This window comes from Martes martes (genome assembly GCF_963455335.1).
Source record: "Martes martes genome assembly, chromosome: 12".
Classification (NCBI taxonomy): Eukaryota; Metazoa; Chordata; class Mammalia; order Carnivora; family Mustelidae; genus Martes; species Martes martes.
Genome location: NC_137900.1, coordinates 88,615,499 through 88,625,401, shown reverse-complemented (window position 1 = coordinate 88,625,401; position 9,903 = coordinate 88,615,499).

Sequence of the window (9,903 nt, the reverse complement as noted above, 5' to 3'; positions counted from 1 at the left end):
GGCAGTGGGTGTTTGTTCTTGACAGTGAGGCAGGTTGAAGCAGTGGTTGGTAAAGAGTGGGCTCGAGTTTAGCCAGTTTCTTCTATCCAGTGTGACCTTGGGCCAGAAGCCTGACCTCTCTGAGCTGTAAAATGGGGAGGCCAGGCTGTGGATTGAGGGTGACCTTGTATGTAAAGTGCACAGTGCAGGGATATGGTGGGTGCAGTAAGGTGCTGTAAGTGCTTACTAAGTGCAGTAAGTGCTTAGTAAGTGGCGGTCAGTGTCGCCATTAGCAGACCAGAAAGGTGAGGCTCCAGGCTGTTCTGGGTTAGGCAGCCTCTGGGATTTCCAACATCCTGATACCCTCAACCTGTGGCGGCCTGTTTTACCTAGGGTATCTGTTTCCTGCAGCCTGAGGCAGCTCTGGGAGGGTAGAAACAGGACTGGCAGAAGGGAGAGGCCCTCACAGTTGCACACAGGCACAGACACAACCGTGCAGGGGGGCTCTGCCTGCCAGGAACTGCAGACAGGGGGACACTAAGGCTCCAGAGAGGGGCTCCTGGCCTAGTGCCTGAGACTCAGGGCCCGCACAGGGCTGCCCCTCCAGCCCAATGCAGTGACCCCTAATCCCGCTGGATGCTACTCCCTCCCCAACCTCCTGTGGGGGCAGGAGCCTAGCCCAGGCAAAGGATCACCACGGTGTCCCCCAGCTGCCCTTCTCCCTCCTCGTGCCTGTGTTTCTACCTTGTTTTACCTGGGGCCCATTTCAGGGGGAGCTCTGAATCCCCAGCCTCATGGGAGTGTGTGGCCAGCAGCCCCTCAGCCTGCTTGGAGCCCACTGAAAGACTCAGCTCTGGGACCTGTGCTTCTGCCTTCGTTAGCACCTGGGGGGCAGGGCCAGCTTATGAATGCAGCTGCAGTCCCGAAGCAGGGGTGACCCGCTGGACTTCCAGGGGCTGGGGGTGGGAGCGAGATAACTGCAGGTCAGAGGATATCCCTTTCCCAGGTGTGTTTGAAGATGCTCTCCAAAGCTCCCTATTCTGGGGCCACGGGCCATCACCTTCCCTAGGGGCACCTTTTCCTGGCCGTTCCAGGAACCGCCTTCTGTGTCCTGCTTTGGGGACAGGTAGTGGTGAGCCTGGAGCTGCCAGACCACTAAGTCCAGTGGCTAGGAGTTGTGATGGCGCACACAGCCCAGCAGACTGCAGCCTCGGCCCAGGGCAGAGGCCCTGGGGCTGGGGCCCTGCCACCTCTGGGAGACTCTGGAAGGCAGGAAGCGTAGGCCCAAGGGAGACAGGGAGGCTAGGCATCATTCAACATGCCTGAAGCCTTGCCCACCTCTTTGGAGCACATGGCATGACAGAGATCCATTCATTCTGGGGGTGTGTGTGAGAGACATGTACTACTACCCCTCACTAGTGTGAGGACATGAGGACCCAGTCTGTCTTGTTTGTGGCTGCATCCCCGGAACCCAGGAGGAAAGCTGGCACACAGTGAACTTCTACGGACTGACTAAGGCTGCATGGGGAGGGAATTCTGGAAAGGAACTCGATAGACCCTCTCCCCAGCAAAACAACAGCTTAATTCATGTAGATTATTTTAACATATTTTTTATTGTTTTATTTTCTTTTATTTTAAAGATTATATATTATTAGAGAGAGAGCGTGAGCAGGGGGGAGGAGAAGGAGAAGCAGATTTCTCTGCTGAGCAGGAAGCCCGACTCACCTGGGGGCTCAATCCTAGGACCCTGGGTTCATGACCTGAGCTGAAGGCAGATGTTTAACTGACTGAGACAGCCAGGTACCCCACGATTATAATTAAAAAAATAATAATTTGGGGCGCCTGGGTAGTTCAGTCAATTAAGTGTCTGCCTTCAGCTCAGGTAGTGATCCCAGGGTCCTGGGATCCAGTCCTGCATTGGGCTCCCTGCTCGGCGGGAAGCCTGCTTCTCCCTCTTCCACTCCCCCTGCTTGTCTTCCCTCTCTCACTGTGTCTCTCTCTGTCAAATTAATAAATAAAACCTTAAAAAAAAAAAGAATCATTTAAAGTGTCTGTTAATTGTTTTAAAAGCATACAGTAAATGGAGAAGCATTCATTCAGGACAATCTACCAAACCCCTGCAAGGACGAGTGTGGTATCTGAGCAGTAACCCACCACCTCAGCTGAGGCTTAATAAAAAATATGTATTTGCTCTTTGCCCCTGGTTTTTGGCAGAGGATCTAAAACCCTCGAACATCCTAGATGAGAAGAGTATCTTTTGTTATTCATAACAAGCCTCTTGTGCTGTGCCTGAGTTTATGCTAATGAGGGTTCTGTGGGTGGGAGACAGCTTCAGGATGGGGGCTAGTCACTAGAAAGACCAAGCACATAATTAGAGGGTTAGAACTTTCTGCAGACCCCCACCCCTGCTGCCGGACCTGTAGGGAGGAAAGAGGGGCTGGATATTGAGTTCAGTCACCAGCGGTCAAGGATTTAATCAACTCTGCCTATGTAATGTAATCTCCATAAAAATGCTTAAACGACAGTGTTTGGGGATCTTCTGGGAGGGTGGTGTGCCTGGAGGAGGCAGGGGCATTCTGGGCCACGGCCAGCCACCCCCTCCCCTTGCCCTGTGCATCTCTTCCATTTGGCTGCTCCTGAGTTGTATCCTTTATAATAAAACAGTAAGTAGAGTGCTTTTCTGAGTTCTGTAAGTTGTTCTATGAATTACCAAACCGGAGGAGGGGGTCTTGGGAACTCTCGAATTTGTAGTCAGCTGGGCGGAAGTATGGGTAGCCCAGGTACCCCATTGGTGGCTGGCCTCTGAAGTGGGGGCAGTTTTGTGGCACTGAGCCCTTGAACCCGTGGGGTCTGCACTGAGTAGTGTTAGAAATGAACCATTGGAGACCCAGACTTGGAGAGATGGTATAGAAGATTGCCATGTAATTGGTGTCAGAAGAAAACATGACCACTCCCCATCCCCATGCCCAGTTCTGTGTTATAAATGTTTAAGCTGGGGTGCACTGTTCTGAGCAGGTGTGTTCAAGAAGAAGGGGGCTCCCTTACCCTCCAGGCTCTAGTCTGGGGTCACAGCTCCATCCTGGGAGGGGCAGGCTGCTGGCCTTCCTCGGCAGGGAAGACGGCTCCCCCTCCAGTCCTGTGTTGCAGAATCTCGGTTCCAATCAGGTACAGCAGAGAGGACTTCCCACACGAGCCCACTGGCCAGGTCGAAGCTCTAGTCCGGGAGGCGACCGGATGAGAATCCTTGGACCTTGACGGCCTGCACCTCACATAGCTCACAGGGTCTGGGTTGCACACTAGTGGGGGCAGGCTCAGACCAGGGCCTGCCACCCCGTAGTGCTCACTTGCAGAGCACTTGTCACTCTGGGAAAAGTAGGTCTGCCTCCCAGCTCGGGGGCAGGGGTTCATGGGTTCTGCTCTAGGGAAAGACAGGCTGTACAGACAAAGAGCTCCACGGTTCTGCCTGAGGGAGCTGACTTCATTTGGATCAGAGCTTTGAAAACTCCATGTGTAAGGGTGTTGTCAAAACTAATGGAGAGCTTGGTAGAGAGTAATTAAGAGGAGTGGCTGAAGCCAAGAACCATTTGTTGAGCTCCTGGTCCTTCTGGATAGGCCAGGCCTGTCTGACCCTGGCTGGGCCCATCCTGTGTCTCTCAACCAGCTGGTCACTCGTGTGCCTGGTGTGGCTAGCTGTGGGCGGGGGCAATGGAGGGACTGCCGCCTGCCACCAAGCAGACTGGCCCAGCTTGCTAAAATGGCAGCCAGAGAGTCATAAGGGCATAAGAATAGGAGTGGTGGGACCTGCTGAGGCCTAGGGTTGGTGAGTGCAAGCCCATTCCTGCCACATTCCAGCGGTCAGAGCAGGTCACAGGCCCAGAGGAAAGGCAAGGAGACACAGAGCATGGTGGTCACTTTCACAATCGACCCCAGAGCTTTCAGCTCTGGTAGGAGTTTCTTCAAGTTTTGTTCTGGGATTTGATGTAGTTTTAAAATATGGCTTAGCAAAAGCATGCTCTGTTGGCTCTGGAGTGATGGGCCACTCAGATCCTGGAGATAAACCATTTGAACAAGCTCCTTGCTACCAGAGAAATGGCTTACTCAGAGCTATGAAGAGAAGTTTTCAGCCTTGTGTCCCTCACACTTCCGTGTGGAAATGTAGTCTCAGTGCCTCCTCCGGCATGCTGAGGAACCTCCAGCACCCAGGGCTTGAACTTGACTGCGGCCACACACGTTCTGTTCCTTCCAGTGCTGCATGAAGGTCAGGAGGCACTGCCCACTGAGGGCACAGGCGACGAGCCGGGCACTCATGGAGCCGGGCTGTCCTCACCGCTCTTGGAAACAGGGCTCTTTCAACTCTGGCCCCAGGGGCCCTCGACTCACAGAGAAAGCACCAACCAACCAGAAAACTACTTCTGAGCATGGGAGTGTCCTAGCCTGTGTGGGCTGCTATAACAAAATGGCAGCAGACCGAGTGGCTTAAAACAGCAGAAAGTTCCTTCTCATAGTTCCGGAGGCTGGAAGTCTGAGGTCAGGGCCAGCAGAGTCGGGCAAGGGCCCGTGTCCTGTTGCAGACTTAACTACTGTTGTGGCCACACATTAGAAGGGGCTGGGAGCTCTGTGAGGTCTCCTTTATGAAGAGAACATCTGGTCCCATTCATGAGGGCGGAACCTCCGAAGGCCTTAATCACCTTCCAAAGGCCCCACCTCCTACCATTACCTTGAGCATTAGGTGGTCAGCCTGTGAGTTTGGTGGGGGAGGACACAAACATTCAATCCTTAGTGGATTTTTGAAAAATTTACCTTTAAATTGTGGTAAATGCATATGAAATTTACCATCTTAACCATTTTTTAAAAAAATTTTATTTATTTATTTGTCAGAAAGCAAAGCAGGGGGCGGGTGGCAGGCAGAAGGAGAGGAAGAAGCAGGCTCCCTGCTGAGTAAGGAGCCCGATGCGGGGCTCGATCCCAGGACCCTAGGATCATGCCCTGAGCTGAAGGCAGATATTTAACCGACTGAGCCCCTAGGCGCCCCATCTTCACCAGTTTTAAGGGTACAGTGGCATTAGTACATTCACATCGCTGTGCAACCCCCACCATCCATCTCCAGAGCTCTTCTCACCTTGCAAAACTGAAACTCTACCCACTAAACACGAACGACCCATGCCCTTCTCCTGAGCCCTTGGCCATCACCGTTTTACTTTCTGGCTCTATGAATTTGACTACTCCAAGTACCTCATCTATGTGGAATCATACAGTAGTTGTCATTGTGTGATGGGCTTCCTTCACGTATAATCTCCTCGAGGTTCATTCGTGTTGTAGCAGATGTCCTTTTAAAGGCTGAATAATATTCCATTGTGTGTCAGTGGTACATTTTGCTTATCCATCCAACCATCAGCAGACACTTGGGTTACTTCTAGCATTTGGCTAGATGAACAATGCTGCATGAACATAGTATATGAATATCTCTTGGAGACCCTGCTCTCAACTCTTTCAGGTATATGCACTGAAGTGGAACCGCTAGGTTGCATGTGTGATATGTGATTTATATTATGAGATACATATTTGGTCTTCATCTCTGTTTCTGGCACAGAGCTCCTAAAACCCCTGTAATCTCCTAAGTGATAAGTGTGATAAAGGTGTCTCAATATTTAAATATTTTATTTTATTTTAAAGATTTTATTTATTTGACAGAGAGAGAGAGAGATCACAAGTAGGCAGAGCAGCAGGCAGAGAGAGAGGGGGAAGCAGGCTCCCTGCTGAGCAGAGAGCCCAATGCGGGACTCGATCCCAGGACCCTGAGATCATGACCTGACCTGAAGGCAGAGGCTTAACCCACTGAGCCACCCAGGAGCCCCAAGGTGTCTCAATATTTACAACAAACTTCTTTCACCCACATTGGAGTTTATGTTAATGAGGGGACTTTTTGGAAAGCACCTAAGGATGGGGGCTGGTTTCCAGAGGAACCAACCTTGTGATGGGAGGGCTGGAACTTTCAGTCCCACCTCCTGACTGCTAGGGATGGGGGCAGGGACTAGAGGCAGAATCAATCACCAATGGCCAATGATTTAATCCACTGTGCCTATGCAATAAAGTCTTCATTAAAAATAAAATTTAAAAAAAGACGAGGTTTAGAGAGCTCATGGGTTGACAAACTGGAAGCCATTCATGTGTCCCTGTGCCGGGCTGCAGACTCCTTGGGGACAGAAGCTCCTTTGTTTGGGACCTCCCCCTATGTATCTCTTCATCTGGCTGTTGATTTATCTTTTAATATCCTCTGTAATAAACCAGTAATCCAGTGAGTAAACTGGTTTCCTGAGGCTCTGATTTACATTTCCCTCATGATGTATGAAGTGGACCATCTTTCCATGTACTTATTGGCCGTTTGTATATTTCCTTTGGAGAAATGTCTGTTCAGGTCCTTTGCTCATTTTTGAGTCAGGTATTTTGTTGTTGAGTTGCAGGAGTTCTTTATATATTCTGGATATGAACTTACCAGATACATGATCTGTAAATTTTTTTCACCATCTGTGAGCTGTTTCTTCACTCTGTTGATTGTGTCCTTTGATATCAGAAATTTTACATCTGGATGTGGTTCAAACTATTTTTCCTTTCGTTGCCTGTGCGTTTGGTGTCATCCGAGCATGGGATTTTAACGAAGAGAACAAGCCTTCTCTGAGCCCTTTGCCTTTGCTGAGGGAGACCTCCTGCCAAGAGGGGACTCAAACTGTTCATCGCTGTTTGCTCCAATTGAAAAGGGAAGCATATGTGTTGACAACTGGTCCTCCAAATCATTTTTCACTCTCTAAATGACTGTTTCCACCAGGCAAATTGCCATTTGCGCAAGGATGCTGGAGGTCAGCAGCAGCTGGCTTTTCACAAGCTTCTTGGCAACGTTGCATCCAATGCTACTTTTTACTCTAAGGAGTAGAACTCTGATTGCTGTCTCTGTAGTTCGGGTTTCTTCCCTACCTTTAGCGATGGAATTACTTGGTTTCATTCTAGAATATACTCTTCTGTGATTGGTGTGAGGAAAGCTGCTTGGCTAACGGACGAGGTCGCTGTGCCCGGGTACTTGCTCTCTGACAGTGCTCCTTCATAATAGGTAGTGCACGGGGAACCAGGGAGGGGTAGCTTGCTGTCCTGGGAAATCCAATTTTTATTGTTTTGTGTCTTATTTCCACTCTTCTTTTTTTTGGGTTGCTATGTAAACTAATCATTCTTTTTTTTTTTTTTTAAGATTTATTTACTTATTTGAGAGAGAGCTCGTGCACATCTGCATGCAGGCTGGGGGGCCAGTGGGTGAGAGAGAGAATCTCAAGCAGGTTCCCTGCTGAGCGCAGAGCCCCATGCAGGCTCAATCCCAGGACCAAGATCATGACCTGAGCCAAAATCAAGAGTCAGACACTCAACTGAGCCATCCAGGCGCCCCTAAACTAATTCTTAGAGAGTTATTAGTTCCAGACCATGCAGACTCATGTTCTGTATTCACACCAGAATCCTGTCGTCTTTTTATACTGGTGCTGTTTTCCTGATAGCAGAGAAACTGGGCTCTGGAGTCAGACTGCCATGTTTAAATCTAGGCTCTGTCATGTGCCATCTGGAGGCCTTGGCCAAATTCCTCCGTCTTTGTGTCTTTGCTTCCCCATCTGTCAGTAGGGTTAACAATGACCTCTAACTCCTAGAATTGAGAAGAATCAGCAAGAGAGATAGAAACACTCATGCCGGACACATAATACTTGCTCAACATATTTTTTTAAATTTATTTTTATTTATTTATTTGACAGACAGAGATCACAAGTAGAGAGGCAGAGATCACAGAGAGGCAGGCAGAGAGAGAAGGGGAAGCAGGCTCCCTGCTGAGCAGGGAGCCCGATGCGGGGCTTGATCCCAGGACCCTGGGATCATGACCTGAGCTGAAGGAAGAGGCTTTAACCCACTGAGCCACCCAGGCGCCCCACTTGCTCAACGTATATTAACTACAAGTAGAATTACTCTCTCTCTATTTTTTTATTCAGTGAAGCACTTTGAAGCCACGGATTCTTTCTGTGACTGGGGATATAAGGAAACACCACAGTGACCATCCTTTGCCTCCTGGGTGGCCGCTCTCCTGACTTCAGTGTATTTGTCATTCTCGTGCGTGCACTTGCACATTTGCAACACGTGTGTCCGTAAGCATGGTGTAGTGCTTTTTATAAGGCTTTAACACCTTACATAAATGTATCATTCTGTGTGTATTCGTCTATAAAATTCCCTTATCAGGGTCACGTGGAATGAGACCCACAACAGATTCGAGCCAGGCCTGCCTGAGGGTGAGGTCTGTGCCCCTGGCCACTCTGCCGTTTGGTGTCCGAGGGAGGAATGCCTGGTAGTGCACGGAGGCAGGTGGGCTGGCCTCCGAGTCGGGTCTGGCCCCCTGGAAAGGCAGAGTGACCGGCTACAGCTCTTAGATCTGTCTTGGTCTAGGACTGCTCAGTTACTGAGTCAGCACCATCTGCTTTGGCTTCAGAACCCCCTGTTCCTCCAAGAATATCTAAAATCACTGGAGACTTTCTGGAGGGGCAGCCACAGGCTCCATCTGTGCTGGGTAACACGGAAGAACTGCCAGAAGCATATAAAGGGCCCGGTCTCTGCTGCTGGCTGGTGGCGAGGGGGGTGGAAAGGAGGGAGGTATCAGACACCCTGGGTCAAAGCCTGTCAGAGACTATCAGGGAGAGACTAGCCAGCCACTAGCCTGGGCCTGGAGGGGATGGGCGGCCTGGAAGGAAGGAGCAAATGGCATTTACTTCGCTTTAATGTAAATTCAGTTTAGAATGATTTAAAATTTAGGGGTACCTGCATGGCTCCATTGGTTAGGTGTTTGCCTTTGGCTCGGGTTGTAATCCTAGAGTCCAGGATTCGAGCCTGTGTCGGGCTCCCTGCTTTGCAGGAAGCCTGCCGCTTCTCACTCTCCCTGCTGCTCCCCCTGCCTGTGCTCTCTCTCTCTGTCAAATAAATAAATAAAATCTTTTTTAAAAGAATGATTTAGAATTTAAACATTACGATCTTGGATTTCATTCGAGGGTGCTTGGTTACTGGGGCAGTGACTACTGCTATAAGATGGTAAGTGTCTGATGCCCACCCCCCCCCCAGCTGAGTGGGCTTTGGGGGTTACTGCCTTGCTCTTGGCCTTGGCTTCCCCATCTGTGAAACTGGGAAGGGAGCCACCAAACAGACGCAGCACACGAGGGGCCTGACGTGGAGCAGGGACTCAGTATATGGTCACCGTCATCATCATTAGCGTCCCTATCAGGCAAGTCTCACCAGCAGACAGCTGGGTGGAGGAGCTGTAGCATCCGCCAACTGGCCTCAAGCTGTTAGATGTCTTCATGCCTTGAAGGAGATCAGGATTTGAATGAGACAGTGACTGAGGACCAGAGAGCAGAACCAGAAGTTCCTACAAAGAACCCCACTCTCTGTGCCTCCTATTCCAGCAGGTTTCCGGTGTGACCCCAACCCTAACTCAAGGCCAAACCCATTTCCATCCATCCAGATTCTGAAAAAGCTTCTAGAGCCATAGGACTCGAACCAGATTCTGATCTGGAAGGCTCTAAGGCCAAGGGTGTGGCAGCAGGAAGAGAGGAGGACAACAGGCAGATGGATAAAGTGCCCTCATCGCCCTTTTGCCCTGAAGGCACGGCCGCTGAGCAGGGAGCACCTGCAGACAGAGGCCCGTGGTCTCTGAGTAGAGACGCATTTCTGATAAGGAGGAATAAGACCAGAAAGAGCTCCCTTGGCCACAAGCAGTGCCCTGTTGCTGCCCAGGGCCCAAGGCAAGCTTCGTGAACTGTCCTCGAATGTGGGACCATTACAGATCCTAACATGAGCGATGCTGACTGGGGTCCAGAAGATTTGGGGCCACAGCCGGCGTGGCGGTCTCATCTGAAA